The following is a 22,431-nucleotide window of genomic DNA, read 5'->3' as shown; positions in this document are numbered from 1 at the left end:
TAAGTACCTTGTAACCATAAAGAATTATATAGATGTGAACTATTTTATTATTTTTATTATTATAAAAATATAATTAACTGTATCCCATTTCAAAGAAGAGAATAGTATTCTAAAGAATCCTTCTTAATACCACATTTACCAAAGAATACCAAAGTTTTAAAGTGATGAATATTTGAAACATCCAAATGTTTCTTCTTTAAAAGTGTGTTATGGGGGGCAGCTAGGTGGCACAATGGATAGGGAACCGGCCCTGGATTCAGGAGGACCTGAGTTCAAATCCGGCCTCAGACACTTGACACTTACGAGCTGTGTGACTCTGGGCAAGTCACTTAACCCTCATTGCCCCACAAAAAACCAAAACAAAACAAAAAAGGATGTTATGAAAACAAAACCATTGAAACAGAAAACTACAAAACTATAATGATGAATCTTGACATCCCTCCTCCCCAAGAAGAAAGAGGAGAAGGCATCTTCCCCATTTCTTTGCAGAATTGTACAATTGGGTATAGAACACAGCATATGTCAGTCAATTTCCATATTTTGCTAAATTATGCTGAACTACTTTTTAGTTTCCTCTTTTTGTTATTTTTTAAAATAATATCCCTGTTGAAGCTTAACAAAATTAAAGGTCAGAGAATAGCAAATCACATATTGAAATATCAAAGGGAAGGGCTTTTAGATGCCAAGGAAACATTCTACACCCTGAAAAAGACATTAGTCTTTAATAGCTAAATTGCATCTGGAAAGGCTATTGAGACCATGAATTTGCCCCAGGGCACAGAACTCTAATACTTTAGTGCCCAGTCACTCAGCATATATGACCCAATAGAAGTCTGGGAAGTATAATTAGACTAAACACCATAAGTAAAAGGGTAGTACTTCTGAACCACGAATAATGGTTGAACAGGAAAGGCCATGCCTCTCTAACCTCTTGCCTAGAACTGTAAGGAAGTCAAAGAGAAATGGCTTTTGTCAATCTTAAACTTAGTGTCATTGCCTAATAGGAATATTCATACTTCATCTGAAAAAAAACTATAATAACCAGCAGAGGTTTGAAGCTTGCAGCTGAAGAACAAATCTAAGAAATCTAGGAGATGAAACACTAGCAGAAATTCTATGCTCAGTGAAGAACACAGGGCTGAAGAATTTGCCTAGCCCCAATATGGCAGGGGATGCCTAGCAGAAGAGAGACCTGCTCAGCCTAGTCCAATAGCAGCTACCAAAAGGTACAGCAGCCTGCCCTATCCAGGCCAGCAACAACTAACTCAACTGAGAAGTCAGCTCTGAATCTGAGCTACTTAACTAATGCAAGTCGACCTATCCAACTGAGATTCTGGGCCCTGAGAGGAGCAAGCCCAGGTGAGCAACTCATCCATTATAAAAGTCACTCATCCATCATCAGCACCACAATCAACAGCTAATTTCATGAGGCCCTTCCAGAGAATAAAAGTATGCCAAGGCCCCTTGGGTCTAGAATTGGGAGTTGCCTTATATGCCCTCCATATATCCCTAATTAACTTTGGAATTTATGTTTACGCATATTCTTCCTTTCACAAACTCTATGTGTATTTGTGGGAGAGTCCACTCAAAACTTTGGAGAGGGGGCAGCTAGATGGCGCAGTGGATAGAGCACCGGCCCTGGAGTCAGGAGTACCTGAGTTCAAATCTGGCCTCAGACACTTAACACTTACTAGCTGTGTGACCCTGGGCAAGTCACTTAACCCCAATTGCCTCACTAAAAAAAAAACTTTGGAGAGGTTGTTTTTAACTACTGATACTATTTGAGAAAACGCCTTCCATAAAAAAGCTGAGTATACTGGAAGATTATTAAGGGGAAGTATACCAGTAGGAGCTCATATATATACTACAGCGTTAGGAGGCTAGCAACCCACAAAGTTATACCTAAAACCATGAGAATAATAGTAGCCTTTTCTTCTTGAGACCTAATTGGCCAGAACCAGAGTTGGCTGGGAAAGTAAGTCCAACATGGTACTACATTTTATTATAAGGGATTGCTATTTTAGTGGGCAATAGAGAAAGATAGATGGGAAAATATAGAGGATATAAGAGCAAGAGATGTTAACAACATGATATTTTGTTAAAGTATGTCTTTTTTTTTTTTTTTGGTGGGGCAATGAGGATTATGTGACTTGCCTAGGGTCACGCAGCTAGTAAGTGTCAAGTATCTGAGGCCAAATTTGAACTCAGGTCCTCCTGAATCCAGGGCTTTATCCACTACACCACCTAGCTGCCCCTAAAGTATGCCTTTTTATAAAAAATTGTTTAAGTATGCCTTTTAACAATTTTAGGTCTTATAATTTCAGGAAGGCTTATTGGGGTTGCTACAATCTACCTGCTTGTCACTTCTTGTAAATAAGTCGTCCTTGGTAATGAAAAGGTAATAAAAAATAACCACATTTTGGAAGTATAGTTATGGTCGCAAGACCCCCTCCTCCCCTTAACCCATTTTGCTTAGAAATTAGATAATTCCCTCACCCAAGTGCCAGTGGTTTACTGGAGTAGTATCAGAGTCAAATACATTTGCAACCATCAAAGAACTGAAGGGAAGAGAGATGCAAGCATAAAGTAGAAGTAACCAAATTTCTCTAGAGAGAAGAAGAGTAGAAATTTTGCTATATTCTAGAGATTATCAGAGTGAGATACATTCTGACTCACAGATTGTTGATTTCTTTTCAAGATGCCCTGGGGTTTCCACACATGCTGAATGGACACACATTTGTCTTTGTCACTGTCACTGTTTTGCTTTTATATCATCTATATTTTTTACCTCAGTGTTAAAACTGTAGAGAAACCTGCTGAAAGAATAACCTGACAAAATTTAAAGATGGTTCTGCAAAGTTGTCTCTTTATAACTTTCTTTTTGGAAATAAACTGTTGTTCCTTTTGTATCTTGGATGAGTTACTTGATAGTGTTATAGTATGGTTTCACAACTTTAAGGTGGAGGCTGATTATTTTCTATTACAAACATTATTAGGTTGGGGCAACAAATATATAGAAGATGACTGCAACCTTTTAAAAGTTAGATGTGTGATTTTGTCAAAGAAAATTTTAAGATGATTTTTCATGGTTTGCCCAGTTTTAGAACAATATTTAGATGTTGACTAACACTAAACACTTAGCTTTCCTAACCTTTACTGTCACTGGTTTTCCAAGTCAAAACATTGGTTTGCCCATCTGTGTTTTTCCCAGGGAATATACAACTGATATTCTCAGTATGTGGTCTTTGCGTAAAGTTTACATGAAAGTATTTTTTGTTTCATATATATGCATGTATATAAACACACACATACACACACACACACACACACACACACATATATATATATAATTTCTTAAGAATCCAGATTTATTTTTAACCACTTAAATTATTTAGTCATCAGTTTATTTCTATCATCTTAAATTATGACTCCCTGTCATGACCCAAGTGGCATTTTCCATTTCTTACAACCACAGCTGAAACAAATAATAAGTACTTTATTAATATTTCTGAATATATTTATGCAACACATATTTACACACATTGAAAAACAACATAAGTGGTCTGAATAATCACGACAATAATACTCATGAGACTGTTCACAAACATTTCCTAAAATAGACTAAAATGTAAGTCAGGTGAAAGAAAAAATTATTTCCTTGATTGAAAAAAAAAATAGATAAGGGCAAAAAACAGCATACAAGGCTTTTGGTATTATGTACCTATACCACTAAGCTGTGCTCTTTTCCTAAAGATAACCAATGTTATTATCAAATAATTATTAAACTTTCAATAGTCTATTGGTACAACTTTCTCATTTTAGGTAATCTTAACTTAAATCAATGCTTCTAGGTATTTCTTCCACTGGTACAGATCAGAGCTCATCCTACAACTCCTTTTCCTAAGTCTTCCACAGATTTACCTGTGGAATGGCAGCTCTTCTTGTGTCCTTTACCATTCTATAGCTAGATATCTATCTATCTATCTATCTATCTATCTATCTATCTATCTATCTATCTATCTATCTATCTATCTATCTATCTATCTATCTATCTATATCTATATCTATTTATCTATCTAGCGATCTATCTATGGGGGCATTCATCTATGATACCTTATTCTTACTGTGTGATCAGTCCGCTTCATTTTCTAATCATTCATGTCTTTGATGATATCCTCTGTGTCAGGGCTTTTCCACTTCTGACCCCTGTTCACCTGAGAAATTTTTACATGACTCCAGATATATAGGCATTTAAAATAGGTATACAAATATAACATGTACTGTCAAATTTTCCATGACCCTCACATTCAGTTACATGACTCTATATAGAATCATAACCCACAATTTAAGAAACTGGGTTCTATGCCACTTCTTTGGGTTAAATCCTCATTGGTAATATGGTGTAACCCACCTAAACCTTCCACGTATGTATTTATTCTTTGGATCACCTACAATTTTCATTCTCTTGAGTTTGTAGTGTTCTGTGATTCATAGCCACATAGGATCACCACACTGGTGTTTACATAAGCTATCCTTTTGGCATCATTAAATATGCTGCAAAATTTCCCTAGTGCCAAGTTTCCTTGTCTTTTTCTATTCTATTCTTGGTTGAGGTCACTGTCCATCTCTAATGTCTGCTCAAAATATGTATACTAATATGTCCAGCTGTATGTTATGATCAGGGCACCATATAATGATGGTAGCAGAGTGATAGAATAGGTCAAAGGGGGCTGTGGATCATATAATAGTGTCAAGATAATGAAATGTGATAGATGAGATTTGGCTCTATCTGAGTATCTACCTGAGTGGATTACTGGCTGATTTGACTGGATTAGTAGTTGACTAGATTCTAAGTACTGGCTGGTACTTGAGAGTACTTAAGAAAGCATAGTTCTCAGAATCTAAAAAAACTTTGAACTCCCGGCCCAATCAACCAACCAGCTTGAAGAACCTCCCCATTCTGGGAGGGGACAGGAAGGAGGCCTTTGAGAAGAGCACTGTCTTTTTGGTTCCTGACTTGGTGGTGACGGCAGGGAAAGACAGAGAGGAGCTGAGGAAAGATAGGATTGCAAGGTTGTAAGAATTCTGTTCTCAATCTTTCTCTTTCTATATTTCAATAAACCCTTAAAAATCTAAACTCATTTTATCAGTGATTTTAGTCAGTTTCCCCCAAAACTGGGGGAACAGATTAGAACCCACATTTAGAATTTTAAATTACACAATAGTTAGACCATATACAAATATTACCAGGAATATTAGACCTTTATCTAATAATCACTGAATGGACCAATGCCCCCCCAAAACTAAACAATATCTATATTAATGTTCTCACTATAAATAGAACTTGAAGATCCAAAAAAGTTAGAGCTAAATGAAAGGACAGACAGCTATTAAGTTTTTGTTGGCCAGGACAATAAAATAATGGAAAAAGCTTATTTCATTATGGAGCCAAAGGGAAAAAAAAGACATTGTTCCAATGAAATTGGAAGGTTCCTTAGAGTTTATCAAAGTCAAACTCTTGATTTTAACAATGAGGAAATTAAGGTGGCATGATGTTAAATGACTTGCCCTTGGTTACACAGGGAAGTCATGTCAGAGCATGGATCCAAACTCAAAACCCATCACTCTTTCCAATATACCTGGTACTTCCAAAGAGCACAAGGAACAAGATAAAAATAATCTGTTCATTACCATGATAACTTTAATCATTCCACATTAAAAAAAGTTATAGTCTCTTCTTTAATTCCAAGAAAAAACACTCCAGAGCCTCCCTAAATAAGTAGGTAATTAAGATGCTCAATATGTAATTTATGTTATCATAGAGATGAAATATCTTCTGAGAGGTCATCTAGTCAAGCCCAACGCCTCTGGGCAGTAACAACCCTATCCTTCCGCTCCCCAATGAAAGCCCATTTTCACTTAGTCTGTCTTCAGGGAAGATGGAAAATAGCTTAACCTTATTCTCAGCAGGACAATTCAAGCATGCAAACTAAAATGTGCTCAGGAATGAAAAGCAATTTAATACTACTTTTTTTTCTTTTCTTTCTATATTTTTAGGGAAATCTGTGTTTGTGGGGGAACACTGGGGTGTGTTTTTATAGTCAAGAATCCTGTTTCAGAAATAGGAAAAGATTCTAGACATTGTGGGAAAGGAAGAGATAAGACACTAGTGAAAGTGGAATAGAACAAGGAAGATTTCCTAAACTGGTAAACATATTTATATGCCCACAGATTGGTTGAAATATTGGTTGAAAGAGGGCCTGATAATTATTCCTATAATAAAGATAATTCTTAAAAACACAATTCATATTTCTCTTCCTAAAACTAAAGGATTCTACTTCCTTCAGTCTCTGAGATTCTGTGAGACCTCACCCAATTTAAATCTTATTTTTTTAAGAGTGGCCTTTTCAGCAATTAGGGTATGTATTACTTCTGAAGGAAACCGCAAAACATACAAGAGGAGGGAAAATGCTACAGTTTAAGGGAAGAATAATGAGCTATTAAGTCTCTCATTTCTAAGAATAATTGTTTCAAATCAAGCCACATTTAGTAGTTGCAAGTTGGTGCCAAAGCCAACCCCCATACAGTACACAGTATTATGTTAAATGAGTTGGTGGTCTAAAAAAGTCTGTTTCACAGGCTCTAAATGCACTTTAAAAATAAATAAGAAAAGAAAGATCTGTGATATTGACTGTTAAAGGAGAAGTGAGTGCATTTAATGAGGTCAGATCTTTGCAGCTAAGCACTTGTTTAACATGCTGGATTGATCGGTCCATCAGCACAAAGTTAAACAAGCCAGTCTGTGGTGATTTATCCATCTCTGGAATTCTTAAGTCTCTGGGACAGATTTATAATACCAGATGCCTTTTCTTTGGCAAAATATACCCACGGGCCCTGGAGGGCTATGTACTTACCATGTTCACTGAACCATTTTTTTTTCATTTTTGCAAACACCATAGTTTGCGAATACCAGGCAACCTGAAAACAGGTATTCTAAGCTATTCACAATGTAGGTGACACTTTCCAGGAGTAGCCTTTCCTGATCCCTTAGTTCTTAGTATTCTCTTTGTCTTAAAATTATCTTGTATTTAATTATCTGGTTGCAAACAGACCTCTCCATATTATAAACAAGAAATTGCCTAGAAGAACTGTATAAAGGATGTTATCATTGACATGGACCACTCACATAACGAAAGCAAAGGATAAGTTACTGACAGCCAACTTGCCCCATTCTTTCCTTAATATGTCAAGAGAGACAGAGAAAAGCTGCCAAATTGATGGGTGGATACCTCCTAAACTCCTCAGACAGAACTTATGGGAGGCCAAGAGCAAGAATCACAAAGCATGGGCAAGGATGGACGGATTTTGATTAACACTACACCCTTGGAAGGAATAGACATATTGATGAGATTCCCAGATCCTTTGGAGTATTATAGAAATGTTGTATCCTCTACCCCTTCTGCCACTTCCAAGTAGACATATGAGCTCCTTGACAACAGAAACTGTTTTGTTATCTTTTGTCTTTAAAGATGTTACTTGAATTGAACAAAACACAAATACCCATCTTGTACCTGCCAGTGACTTCATCTATCTAGCTATTTAAGAGAACCAGACTGGGTTGGTTTAGTTAGTTCTTCCATCTTGATGGGTAAATCAAATTATCACACAATTGAACCCCAAAGTTACATAAAATGGATTATATGCATAGTCTTAAAGCTTAAATTCACACCAACCTTTGTTTGAAGTCATACAGATGTGGTCACAAGCCCTGTCTGAAAAGAGACATAGAAGAAAGGAACCCCAGTCTACGGAGTAAGAGGAGCTCTCTGGAGCAAGGGATTGTAAAAATCAATTTTGCCTTGGCTACTCTTGCACAGGGCTTACCAGCACAGTCCCATGAGGTATTGTAAAAGAACAAACTACTGGGAGTCAGTAGAGTTAAGTTCTAGCTCCCGCTGTGCTTTTAACTAGCTTCATGATCAGAGCCTTCGTTTTCTATTTGTAAAACATTGGAGGGGAGATTAGAATTGGCTTGGATAATGTCTAAGGTTTCTATGAGTTCTAATATCCTAGAATTTTGTCAGAAGGGGAGCATAAGATGGTGAATGTGAAGGTAAATGATAAAACAAAGTTAGTTTCAGTAATATAACTCCTTTGAATATAATGTATTCTTCATCATCATTAATCATATGTATAGAGAAATAATATTCATTTTCATAGCACTTTAAGCTTGACAGATTTCATTTCTCCTAACAACTCTGAGAGAAAGGTACTATAGGTTCCAGGGGGAAATTTATATTATAATCCTATTTTTATATATGGTAACTAAGAGGTGTTAAATGACTTGCCCATGGACACATACCTAAATGTCAGATCCAATATTCAAACCAAATTTTTAGACTGAAAGTCTTTCTTCATATACACATACATATATAGATGTATGCATACACAAACATGTAAACACATACGCATATATTTCATATAATGAACAACAAATATCAACAAAAACAAACATTTAAATGTTCAAAGAACAGAAAAGGATTTGTATATTAAAATGAGAAGTTTTATGAATAGTTTAAGTATATATTAAACACAATAGTACAAAATGACCCTGCTCATCTTTGTACCTTCTGAACTTCTGATCTGTTCTGTGTATTTTTTAAATGATTTATTGGGTTTTTTTGTGTTTTTCAATCATAATTACTATCATCAAACCATTCCACTCATTTCCAAATAAAAGCCTTTACCTGTAACAAACAAGAACAGTCAAGGAGAAACAAGTCCACGTATAGACCATCTCTGAAAATTTGTGCTTTATCTGGCACCATTAGGCCATCACCTCTTTTCCAAGAGGTGAGAAGGATGCTTCATCTTTGATCTTCTGAATCTATGATTGGTCAATGAATTGATCAGAGTTCTTCAATATTTCAAAAGTATTTTCCTTTCCATCACTGTAGTAATATAATTCATTGTCCTGATTCTGCTCACTTAACTCTTCAATTGATAAAATTCTTCCCAGGTTTCTCTGAATCCATTTCTTTCATCCTTTCTTATACTGCAATGATATTCCACTAAATGTCTAGGTAATGCTGTAGATAAAGCACTGAGCCTGGTGTCAGGAAGACTGCAGTTCAAATATGATCTATCACTTACTAGCTGTGTGACTTCAGGCTAGTCATTTAGCCTCTTCCTTAGTCGAGTGGACTGTAAAATTGGGTTAATAATAGCACCTAACTTTTAAGGATGCTGTGTAGACAAAGTGAGATATCTGTAAAGCGATTAGCACACTGCCTGGTACCTAAGTAGGAGCTGTATAAATGCTAGTTATCATCATCATCATTAGTTCAGCCATTCTCCAATTGATAGGCATCTCTTTAATTTGTCTTTCTTTGCTAAAATAAAAAGTACGGCTTATGAATCTTTTCCTACATAAGGGCCATTTCCCTCTTACTTTGACATCTGTGTGGTATAGATCATGTAGTAGTGTTCCTGGGTTAGTTAAGGCTATGCATGGTTTAGTGACTCTGGGATACAGTTCCATAAGAACAGTCTTTGCGCCCCACCATCACCCTCCCTTAAAAGGACAGAATCAACTCTATCACAGCATAATCTAAAGACAGACTTTTTTTTTTTCACCTGCAGTACACAGCACGGTCACCACAAGGAGATAATTTGGTGATTATTCACCAAAGTAGAGAGACATTTTACGATTCCAGGCTACCAGTGTCTTTAACACTGACCTGAAGCAGGCACAGTATATTCTAATGATGCAATAATTTCATTTGAAAGCTTCAGCTACTCTTTATTATACCACCCAAAAGACTACTGCTTGTTCCTCATAAATCTGTGTGATCTTAGGCAACTCAAAAGGACACTGCTTGTCTCTTCCTTGCTCTACTCTGGGTTGAAAATTATGTTTACTGGATCTCTCTCTCTCTCTCTCTCTCTCCTCCCCCCCCCCCCCCGCCTTGCTCTCTCATTGTAGAAATTAAGCAATTAATGCCCATAAGCAATACAAAAACAAACAAGCAAACAAAAAAATTAAGAGGGTGGTTCAGTTCAAGCCTGAATGATGCTAATTATTTCCTAAATGCAAAAAAAAAAAAGAAAGAAAGAAAGAAAGAAAGAAAGAAAGAAAGAAAGAAAGAAAGAAAGAAAGAAAGAAAGAAAGAAAGAAAGAAAGAAAGAAAGAAAAAGAACTGAATATGTAAGTTCTCAATGGCAGGGATTTTTCACTTTGGTTTCTGTATTCTTAATGCCAAGCACAGTGTCTGTCACATAGTAGGTTCCTAATGAATGCTTTTTTTTTTTTTTTTAGTGAGGCAATTGGGGTTAAGTGACTTGCCCAGGGTCACACAGCTAGTAAGTGTTAAGTGTCTGAGGCCGCATTTGAACTCAGGTGCTCTATCCACTGTGCCACCTAGCTGCCCCCTAATGAATGCTTATTAATTAGTTGACCTTTTTGCCCTCAGGACAATGGGGGTTAAGTAACTTGCCCAGGGTCACACAGCTAGTAAGTGTCAAGCATCTGAGACTGGATTTGAATTCAGGTCCCCCTGAATCCAGGGCCACCTAGCTGCCCCTCAAATTAGTTGACTTTTAAAAAAAGTTCCATCAACAAGATTTCAATTCAATTTCAAAAATACTGAATTTATTACGTTCCTACTATGAATAGAACACTACTAAGTGTCATACAAATTGTGGGACATCTGTATTTCACTCTTTATACTTAGTGGTCACATGCTGGCCCACTCAATCAAGACAGTTGGGAGTAGGTAGGATAAGATCTGTAATTGTTGGGGAAAAAAGCATCGACCTCTCACTCCTCCATTTGTCTGGCCAGTTCTGAAAAAGGAAGCTAACCAAACAACATAACTATAGATCCAAAGCTTTTGTTCACAAGAAATAAGTATTAAAATGCAGAAAAGGAAATTGAAATCTATGTCACTTCTTTGTTCCAAATCCTTCATTGGCACTGCTGCCTACTTCTTTTTTATCCAGCATCATTAGGGGTTGTTATTCTAAATAGTCAGCATTCTAAATAGTTTTTCTAGATAAACTGACCTATTCAAGCATTGAAACTATTATTTAATTTAAACCATTTTTCAAAGGCATCAATTCAGTTGAAAGATTCAGTAAATACACATTAAGCACCTACTATGTGTAAGGTACTCTGCTGGGATACAAATATAGAAATAAAACAGTTGTTGTCCTTGAGGTATTGACAATTCTATATTTTGTTTTGTTTTTTCATAAAAAAGAAAAGAAATATACTTTCTTATTTTATTAAATGGGATATACTGAATTTTAATTTCATTCTGTTATTGTTGTGAATGTCAATAATTATAATTATGAACATCATTATTATGAAAGTTGATGATAATTCAATTATACAGAATTTTAATTTTATTTTAGGGCCATTGTTATGATATCAATAATTATAACTGCTGTAATCCTTGATTACACCCTCTCTCATCTTAAGAATCAAGCACTTTCATCCAAAACCCATTTTATGCATTTTATTTATTATCTTTATTTATTTTATTTATTATCTCTAGGCTCAGGAAGACCTGAGTTTAAATCCAGCCTCAAACACTTGCTAGCTGTATGATCCCAAGGAAGTTGCTTAAGTTCCTATTTGCCTTAGTTTCCTCATCTGTAAAGTGGGGATAATAACAGCACCTAAATCCCAGAGTCGGTATGACAATAATTGTAAATAGCACAGTGCCTGGTACACGGTGAGTGCTATATAAATATTAGTTATTATTACAACTACTAATAATAATGGTTATTGTAATTTCTCTATGTCAAATCCTCTTAATAGATAGACTGCAAGATCTATGAAGAAAAGACAGTGTCTTTATACTTTTTGATCATCCCATTGCCTAGTCCAGTGATTAATAAGTGTTTGAATTGATTGACGCCTTGGACATCATTAAAACATCTGGGATATTTTGATCCTGGCTAAATAAGGCAGTTATCAATCGAGATAATGTCTTCAAAATGCTTCGCAAGCTTCAAATACTATACACATTTTAAAAAGGTGTGGGGGGGGCAACTAGGTGGCGCAGTGGATAAAGCACTAGCCCTGGATTTAGGAGGAGCTGAGTTCAAATCCAGCCTCAGACACTTGACACTAGCTGTGTGACTCTGGGCAAGTCACTTAACTCTCATTGCCCTGCAAAAAACAAACAAACAAACAAAACGAACAAGAAAAACAAATACTATACACATGCCAGCTATTATGATGATTCTTTCAGTCCTGCTTTTCACGGTTGCTTGGTATCTTTGCAGAGAGTCCCACTATCATGTCTTGCTTCTAAAAGGCAACTATAGTGCCCAGCTCCATTACCAGCTTTTCTTTCCATTCTGTTTGGCTGCTTTAACTCTGGAAATCAAGTCAACTGGAATGCTTTAGAATTATGACTAAAATATTCACCCGTAGGCTCGGAATAAGGACACAAGGGACTGCACTGTGTGTAAAGTCAGGGAGCTTTGTTGCCTACTTTGCAGTTTTTTTGTTTCAACAATCTTTCGGCTTCATTTCCACGAGGTATCATAGCAGAGTAGAGAGATTGCTATTCTAGAATAGAGGAGATCTCATTTTGAATCCCAGCTCTGTCATTTATTAAGTATGAGAACCTCACTTAATCTTTCTAGGCCTCAACATCCTGGTGTGCGAAATGGTGGTAATAATGAACTTGCGCTGCCTATCTCAAAGTGTGGCTGTGAGAAAAGTATTCTATAAAGTCTTAAAGGGTTATAGAAATATGAACTGTTATTATTTCTGGCTCTTGGCTATGTTCAGATAGTTGTGCTTGCCAGAGAAGTGACCACCAAATAGGTGAAATAAAGTACTGAGAAGAAGTATTTAGATCTCGGGTTTCAAGTCTGCCACTGACTCTAGGGCCTTCGATAAATCACTTTGTCTCTCACAGCTTTCTTACTTGTAAAAATGGTAGAACTAAATCGAGGCCATTTCTCCTTTTAATAAGGAGAATTAAATGGTACAGAAATCAGGATATTTGTGGAATGAAATGTAGGTGAAGAATACTTGAACAGGTTTTTTGTATTACACCCCTTATAAACTGGTGATGGCTTCAATTATAAACAGTCCAAAACCAAGTTCAAAATAAAAGTCTAATAAAAAACAAATTGAAGGTGAAAATATGAGAGCAGTTCACAGGGAGCAGTGCCTTGCTTTAATGAGCAAAAAGAGTACCTTTGAATCAGTTTTATTTTTTTCTGATAAACACATGGAAAATGCATTAAAAACTAAGCTCAGAAAGAAAGGAAATTATTTCATTCATATATGTACATGTATGTATATATATACATATGTGATGGTATCCACACTATATATAACATGTGTTAATAGTACATATATTACTAATTTTTATTATATTAAAGGTTAAAGCTGCACTAAGACTTTTGGGACACGATGTATGTCAGTGTGAGGGTATGCATTTATAGTCATAATTTTGTCCTAAGCTGAGAATTCATATATATATATATATATATATATATATATTTATTTATTTATTTATTTATTTTCGCGGGGCAATGGGGGTTAAGTGACTTGCCCAGGGTCACACAGCTAGTAAGTATCAAATGTCTGAGGCCAGATTTGAACTCAGGTACTCCTGAATCCAGGGCTGATGCTTTATCCACTGCGCCACCTAGCTGCCCCGAGAATTCATTTAGATCAACTTAAAGCTGGTCAACTTTGAGGCTCCAGAAAGAAAACTCTACACATATATCTCTGTAATAATAGAAATGAAAATTATTTTTCTCTTTTCCATAGAGAGGTGATTGAGATTAATGTTGGTTTTTATCATATATGTGTACATACACACATGTTTTATGTGTTAATATAGATATATGTAATTGTGTGTTGTTTTAATTACATACACACATGTGTTTTGCATGTGTGTAGATTGGTAGTTAGAGAGAGAGAGAGAGAGAGAGAGAGAGAGAGAGAGAGAATATCAGTCTAGGTCTCTGTCCAGGTGCCATCTGAACTGCCTGATTCAATATGGGCTAGTTCATTTTTCATACAGGATTCCTAATGAAGGATTAAACTTTGGGTTTACATAAGTCAGACAATAAATGACCAAGCACCTCTTAATTAGACCTTTAAGTGATGATAAAGTCCTTTGCTTAGCATCTTAACAATGTACTGATGGCAAAAATATTTTTTTTTATAAAAATTAAAATTCCTTTCAAGTTCTAATGTTGTTATCTGAGTTCTAAACATGTCTTTTGACCAGCCCATCACTAGACCTGGTTGCACTTATTTTTGGTAAATGTGGTGCAAAAATAAAATGATCATTATTATTGCTTTTAAATATTAAGAATGTCATCAGTGAATATTATAGAAGCAATAAAAAAATTAAAGTGTTAAGCAAGGTTATTCTCATTTTTCTTCTAGGTTCCTGAATATTATATATATTATATTCTCCACCCTGTAAGTCTTTTTGCATCAAGACAAACTTTATGTTTGCAATTTCACTGATATCCTTTCATGGTTGGATAGAACTAACAGATTCTATCAATGATTGACTTTTCCTTCTCTACACCCTCAATACCACTTAAATACAGATCAGCCATTTCCTATTGAGGATTTTTTTTGTGTAACATTTCTCACTTCACCTGGAAATCTGGATATGGTCTTGTCTGAATCTCCGTTTTCTGCTTAGGAAAATGGGCTTATTGGATTAAATGATGGATAAGGTCCATTTTAGCTCTAAGCACTATGAAAAAAAAACTATAATTTGAGGAAGAAAATTTTTTTAAATGTCATTTCTTATAAACTGAAGATTTAGAGCTAAGGAAATAATGTTCTGGGAAATAAGAAGTTTTCCTTTAACTCTCATCCTTGCTAAGCCACAACATAGAACTCTAAAACAACAGTAGTCTGTGCTATTGTGTTGACTTTTTTTTTTTTTGGTGAGACAATTGGGGTTAAGTGACTTGCCCAGGGTCACACAGCTAGTAAGTATTAAGTGTCTGAGGCCAGATTTGAACTCAGGTCCTCCTGAATCCAGGGCTGGTGCTCTATCCACTGTGCCACCTGGCTGCCCCCTATTGTGTTGACTTTAATGTATGTTTATTCAAAATCAATTTTGATACTTGAAAAATAAAGGACTAAGTAAAAATTCTGATTTGTTAATTAGTGGAATAAAATTAAATTAAATAAAGGGGTTGGACAAAGCAATCTCTAAAGTGCCATCCATTTAAAAATCTGTATTAAAAACAAAAATACAAAACCAAACAAACAACAAAGCCTCCCACCACATTATTATTCAATACCTGCACATATCCAAGTTCTTCTCCTACCTTCCCAACCAGCAAAAATAAAATATATTGCCCTCTTTTCTCTGTGTAAAACTCCCCTCCAAATCATATAGAGTATTATATAACTACCATTAATACTTCAAACACAATTCATTTTAGGCAATAAAATAAATAATGTGAAAGGAAGAGAAAGGATACAGCTGAGAGGTTGATACTGAGAGCTTGAGATTCACACAGAGTGCTAGACTTGTAGTCAGAAAGATACAAATTCAAATACTGACACAGATATGTAGTAATGGTATGACTGTGCAAATGAATTAACCTCTCTCATCCTCAATTTCTTAATCTGTAAAATGGGGATAAGGGGCACACATAAGAGCATTGGGCCTGTAGTGAGGAAGCCCTGAGTTCAAATCCAGCCTCAGACACTAGTTGTATGAGCCTGAGCAAGTCATTTAATCTGTTTGCCTCAGTTTCCTCAACCATAAAGAAGGTTAATAATAGTACCCACTTGGGGCAGCTAGATGGCGCTGTGGATAGAGTACCGGCCCTGGAGTCAGGAGTACCTGAGTTCACATCCGGCCTCAGACACTTAACACTTACTGGCTGTGTGACCCTGGGCAAGTCACTTAACTCCACTTGCCTCACAAAAAAACCCGAAAAATAAAAAAAAATATATTAAAAAAAATAATAGTACCCACCTCCTTGGGTTGCTGTGAAGATAAAATAAAACATGTGTGTGTTAGAGAAAGAGAGTGGGAGAGAAGAAAGAGAGGGAGAGGAAAAGAGGAAGGGAGGGAGGGAGAGAGAGACAGAGAGACAGAGAGAATGAGAATTCCAGGTATGAGGAAAGGCCAGTGAAAAGGCAATAGAAGAGAAGTGAGTGTCATGCATGAAAGACAACACCTGGCCTTCAGGGGCCATGGAAGGAAATAAAGTGTAAGAAGACTGAAAAGGTGCAAAGGGGACAAGTTATGAAGAAACAAAGAACCATATTTGATCCTGGAGGTAAGAGGGGGGCAATGGAACTAACTGAGCAGAGTAGCTGGTATGATCAGTCCCCCATTTTAGGTAGCTGAGTGGAGAAAAGGTCAAAGTGAAGAGAGACTTGAGGCAGGGAGGATAGTAAGTAAGCAAGCCTTTGTCATACTCCATTTGAGAGTCCTGTACTTGAGAGAGCCTCTGAGGGTGGAGAGATCAGGACATATACTGAAGATGTGGTAGAGAAAGAAATAAGATTTGGAAACTGATTTGATAAATATGGCATGAGAGAGAGTTAGGTATTGAGGGTGACATCAAGGATGACAACTAGGGAACTGGAAAGATGCTAGTGCCCTCAACAGGAATAGGAAAGTTGAGATGAGGGGATAATTTCAGGGGAGAAATAGTTTACTCTGTTTTCAAAATGTTGAGTCTGAAATGCCACCAGGAACTCAAGTTTGAAATGACCAACAGAATCTATTAAAATCAATTTTGGATCATTTTTCAAGATGTTCTGGTATTTGAAAAGATATAAAATACAAATAGTAGCAATAAATAAAAAAAAAAACAGATGGCTTCTCACCTACACTTTAAAAAGGAAAACTTTAAGGATCTGTAATATATTGAAATAGCAGTTCTGGAGCTTTTTTTCTTGTACAAGAAATGTATTACCTGTAAATTGTGTTCAATAAAGTTTTATGGGGGCAGCTAGGTGGCACAGTGGATAGAGCACTGGCCCTGGATTCAGAAGGACCTGAGTTCAAATCTGGCCTCAGACACTTAAACACTTACTAGCTGTGTGACCCTGGGCAAGTCACTTAACCCCAATTGCCTCACCAAAAAAAAAAAAAAAAAAAGAAAGAAAGAAAGAAAGAAAGAAAGTCTTGTGCTCAATTGTTTAAAAGTACTGAAATTCTCTCTGATTAGCTATGGTTTTTACAATGAGTTTCTACTCTCTTTTTCTGTGAATTGTTATCTTCAGATTTCCTTAAAAACATCATTACTGCTGAGCTAAACAATAAGATTCCTTAAATTATAAACTATTAAAAAATCTTCCAAAAAGCTTCAGTTTACAATATCTTAAACTAAAGTTTGTCTTTAGGCCAGAAGTAAGATCTTGGCCACAAAACATAGTTACAGAAGAGAGATGAGATTAAAAAAGATGAAACCATTCCCAAGTAATGGAGAGCAGGCTATCTATCTTCCCTTGGAAAAAAAGGCTTTCTTTGTTCAAAAGCTCATTTTCCCTCTATCTTTGCTTACATGTAGACAAATTGCTTGGTATAGTGCAAAGAGTATTGAATCTAAAGACAGAGGACTTGGATTTATACCCCAAATATACCTTCTGCTGCTACATCTCCCAGGGCAAGTTACTTAACCTCTCTGGGGCTCAGTTCCTCATCTATAAAACGAGAGTTTGGGGCTCTATGGTCCCTTCTCACTCTAAATCTGTTATCTAATGGAAAACTTGATTAAGGAAAATAAATCAGCTGTGTACAAATGGAGAAAGACTGATATTGATTCCTCTGCTAGTATAAAAGGTTCCATTTGGATGGAGGAAGGAACTGTTAGGGCTACATTTCACCATTATGTTTCTCTTAAGACAGGTATGTTCTTGGCTTAAGTAAAGAATCCTTTAACACCACACCATCAACTCGGGTAAAGTTTATGGATTAAGGAATGGAGGTACTAGATAAATTATCCAGTTGTTCATTGGGTGAGGAAAGGTCTTATCCAGTCTCTTGTGCCTGTGCACATATACACACACATAAATAAGTAGGTATATGGACATACACATATGTGTGCATGAATATATATGTATCTGTATATACACATATGTATATATGCAACTATATGTATACACAGAAATAAGTATATACATCATGACTCTATGTATAGGTATACACATAAAGACATATGTATGTATAGTTATACCTACACACAAAAATGAGTATATGAATATATGTATGTTGTATATTAAAATGTGTTATATACACATGCATGTATATGCCTGTTGTATGCATATGTGCCATAGATACATATATGTATGTGTTGTATATATGTATATGCATGTGTTATATAAGCATATATAGTATCACACACAAAAGAAAACATAACAGTATATTATTTTGACAATCTATCAACTTTTGACTCTAGGACTGCAGACCTTCTCTCACACTATTTCTACTGCTGTGCTTTCCCTGCCAGAGGGCTCCAGTGACTTTCCTTATGATCAATCACTTTTCTGGAGTACTTCAAAGTTTACAAAGTGTGCTCCTTATACCAGCCATGTAAGGTAGGTCGTGCAAGTATAATTATACCTATTTTCTAGAAAAGGAAACTGAGTTTCTAAGAGATTCAGTGAGTCATAAATGATCACACCGGAGACATCGGGGACAGATTTTAAATCCAGTTTAGAAAGTATCCACCAGAAGTCTGAAGAAACTGAGATGGGGGCGGGGTGGAGGTTGGGGTGATAATTCTCTTCAATTATTTGAAAGATTGTCATATGGAAGAGGGATTAGATGTATTCAGCTTGGTCCTGGAGGGCAGAATCAAAACCATTGCAGAGAAGTAATAATGACAACAAAACTAGCATTTTTATGCTTCAAGCTTTGCAAAGTGCTTTACAAATAGTATCGCATTTTATCTTTACAACAACCTAGGGAGGTAAATGCTATTATTATTCCCATTTAACAGGTGAGGAAACAGAGGCAGGTACAGGTTAAGTGACTTGCCCAAGGTCACTCAGCTAGCAAGTCCCTAAGACCAGATTTGTACTCAGGGTATACAGGAAAGAGACATATTTATTTTTTGTTTGTTTTTTTACGGGGTTATGGGGGTTAAGTGACTTGCCCAGGGTCACACAGCTGGTAAGTATTAAGTGTCTGAGGCCGGATTTGAACTCAGGTACTCCTGAATCCAGGGCCGGTGCTTTATCCACTGCGCCACCTAGCTGCCCCCAGACATATTTATTTTTAATATAAGAAAAACTTTCCTAATAACTTAATGATTCTCCAAATGTAAAATGAGAGGTCCTGAGGTATAAGGAATAGATAACTATCCACAGAGTCAGGAAGACCTGAAAGCAAGGCCTGACTGACAAATGTTGGCTAAGTGACCTTGGGCAAGTCACTTAAATTGTCAAATCCTACCCCCAAGCTCTGTAAGACTAGAAATTTCAGAAACTCAAGTCTCCCAACTTCAAATCATGTTCTTTCCACCATAGCATACCACTCCCCAGCTAGCCAAAAACCACTACGTCAGGGAAACCAGATAGTCATTTTCATGGATAATTGCTGTTGTTGTTCAGTCATGTCCACCTCTTCATGACCCTGTGGACCAAAGCATGCCAATTCTGTGCATGGAGTTTTCTTGGCAAAGATTCTAGAGTGGTTTGCCATTTCCTTCTCCAGTAGATTAAGGCAAATATAGAGATTAAGTGACTTGCCAAGGGTCACACAGCTAGTAAGTAACTGAGGCAGGATTTTAATTCAGGTCTTCTTGACTCCAGAACCAGTGCTCCAACCATAAGACACCTAAATGCCTCTTTTCATGGATAATAGATACCCTTTTCCTATTTCCTACCTACCCTCAAAAATCCTGTGCCTTCTTTCCTGTAAAAAGGGGAGAACTATAGGTAACTTCATATTTTTATTCTTTCTCTTTCTCACACACATATATAAATATAGCTGTATAATATGTCTACATATTCCTATTGGTTTACATCTAATTTCTGTTTCATAACTCTTCCCCCAGTATAATGGGGTATATGTAATTTAATAAATGGATATGAGATTTTAATACAAGGAAATAATTATGATGATAAAGATCAATGAAACAGTAAAGATCACGACTGAAATAAGGAAAGAGAACATGTTCTAACTTTTCCAAAAGATTTATGAAAAGGCCAATGGAGGAGCACTATATGTCTAAAAGCATACCACTTACAATGAATTCCAATAATACAAAGGGGGAAGTATAATTAAGAGTATTCAAAGTAGAATAAAAAGAGGGGAAAACCTAGAAGTATTATCTCTGTGCAGGCATACTGCAGTTGACTTAGTCAGGTGGAAGAATGGATATTGTGTTTTTAACATGGATTGCAAAATTGCATGAAATTGGGGCAGAATTGTAATGAATAACATCATCTAAATGGACTTATACTGAAAGTCTCCTTTTGCAAAACCAGAGTACCTGATGGATCTTCAACTTTGTTTTTGTTGTCATTGACAATTCTGTCTTTCAGAAAATAGAATTAACAACATGAAGAAATGTTATTCTGTGCCTAAACAACAAAAGGTATCATAGTATCAGGGATATAATTAGGGGCCTGAACAATCATTTGTGGCACAACATTGAACTTGCAGTCAGGAAGACCTGAGCTCAAATCCTGACTCAGATATTTACTAGCTATATGATGCTTGGCAAAAGTAATTTTACTAATCTCAGCCTTAAGTTTTCTCATTTATAAAATGGTGGTAAAAATAGCACTTTCCTCACCAGACTATTGTGAGGATCAAATGAGATATGATAAGCACTTTCCAAACCTTAAAGTGAACTATAATTTATAAATGCTAGTCATTATTATTATTAGTGTCCAACTCCCTTATTTTATAAGTAAGGAAACTGAGGCTCAGAGACATTAAATAATATGCCCAAAATTACACAGGTAGTTACTGACAGAGATGGGATTCAAATCCAACACTCTAGCCACTCTAGAATGTTGCCATTTAACTGTTAAGTGACTACGAAACAATGAACACCTTGAGAAAAAGTGGACATGTCATGTCATCTTAGAGTTCATTATAGATAAGGGCGGGAATACCAGACCCAGTCGTCTATCATAAGCTTTAGGAGAATAGATGTCAGAAAATTCATAGAAAAGATAAGCATTAGCATCTCAAGGTCTGAGACTTTAAAAGAGAAACTGCACTGAGATGGATGGGAGGCTCTTGATGCAAAAAACCATTCTGATGATGTAGTCCTAAATACTTTCAATGACAAAAGGGCAAGGCCCATTGTTACTGTCCAGAGAGTCATCTGATGAGTTCAAATATTAAAGGAACAAAGGAAAAAGGATGTTTTTAAGTTTAAAAAGGGGAAGCCAAACGTGAGGTGCTTAACAATTTAGTTGCTTAGTAACAAGTTTAGTTGCCAAATAAAATGTTATATGCTTTAAAATAGGATCAAGAAGTCTAAAGCCCAGAATGTGCTGAGAATTGCTCCCCAAAAGGGGAGGGGATTGAATTTTAGCTATGATAAGAAGAAGGGAAAAAGCATAATCTTACTATATAGGATATATGTTGGACTCAATTATCTTTAGGGTACATTCCAATTCTGAATCTATGATTCTATAATGGGAAAATAACAGATCACAGATAAATACAGAACAAATTGACTTAGTTTGCTTTTGTTCTATCAAAGAGAAAGATCTTCATTCTGGGAAGGAAGGAGCATACATGAAAAAGTGGGAATTGAAAACCAAGGCATGTGAATGCTAACAACAACCTTCCTCTTAGCTGTGGGCTGGTCATGTCATGGTCTACAGTTAGTATACCTGGTTTCAAAAAATCACCGTCACAAGCAAAAGATAAGGCGGCCATGTCTGGACAACAATTCTTCCCCCAAATTCTGGGGGTTTTACTGAACTGCACACTCAAAAGGAGTCAACAGATTGACAGAGCATTTACCCACCTGGAAAGCTGGTGGCACAGTGCATAAAATGATGGATCTGGGGAGAGGAAGCCCCAAGTTCAAATATGACCTCAGGCTAGCTGTGTAACCCTGGGCAAGTCACTAAATAATTTGTTTGCCCCAGTTTCCTTATCTATAAAATAGGGATCATACATAATAGCACCTCGAGTGAGATATTTAAAAAGTTCTTAGCATAGTGCCTGGTGCATAGTCAGTACTTAATAAATGCTTATTTTCTTCCCTCCTTGGGGAGGGGAAGCTACCAAGTAGTTTGAAACCAACTGAAAACACTACCAAGAATGGGCTACCTAAAGAGGGGCTTTGTGCCCAGAATAAAGGGGAGGGTGATAGTTCCCTGGTCATGCATTATCTGCCTGACTGTACTCAGTTCTGGCTGCTCTCAGGAAAGAATTGGATAAACTCAATGGCAATATATGAGTATTGGTCAAAAAAGCT

General features: G+C 36.3%; 1 protein-coding gene across 2 annotated transcripts in view; it reads right to left on the bottom strand.

Moving 5' to 3' along the window:
* Positions 1 to 22,431, bottom strand: part of SMOC2 (SPARC related modular calcium binding 2) — a 260,482-nt gene that overhangs the window by 136,255 nt on the left and 101,796 nt on the right. The gene's annotated exons all lie outside the window — the stretch shown is intronic.

The sequence above is a fragment of the Dromiciops gliroides genome, chromosome 4 (genome assembly GCF_019393635.1).
Source record: "Dromiciops gliroides isolate mDroGli1 chromosome 4, mDroGli1.pri, whole genome shotgun sequence".
NCBI classification, from domain to species: Eukaryota; Metazoa; Chordata; class Mammalia; order Microbiotheria; family Microbiotheriidae; genus Dromiciops; species Dromiciops gliroides.
The sequence above is the reverse complement of the archived record's forward strand: the minus strand, read 5'-3'. Positions and strand labels throughout refer to the sequence as shown.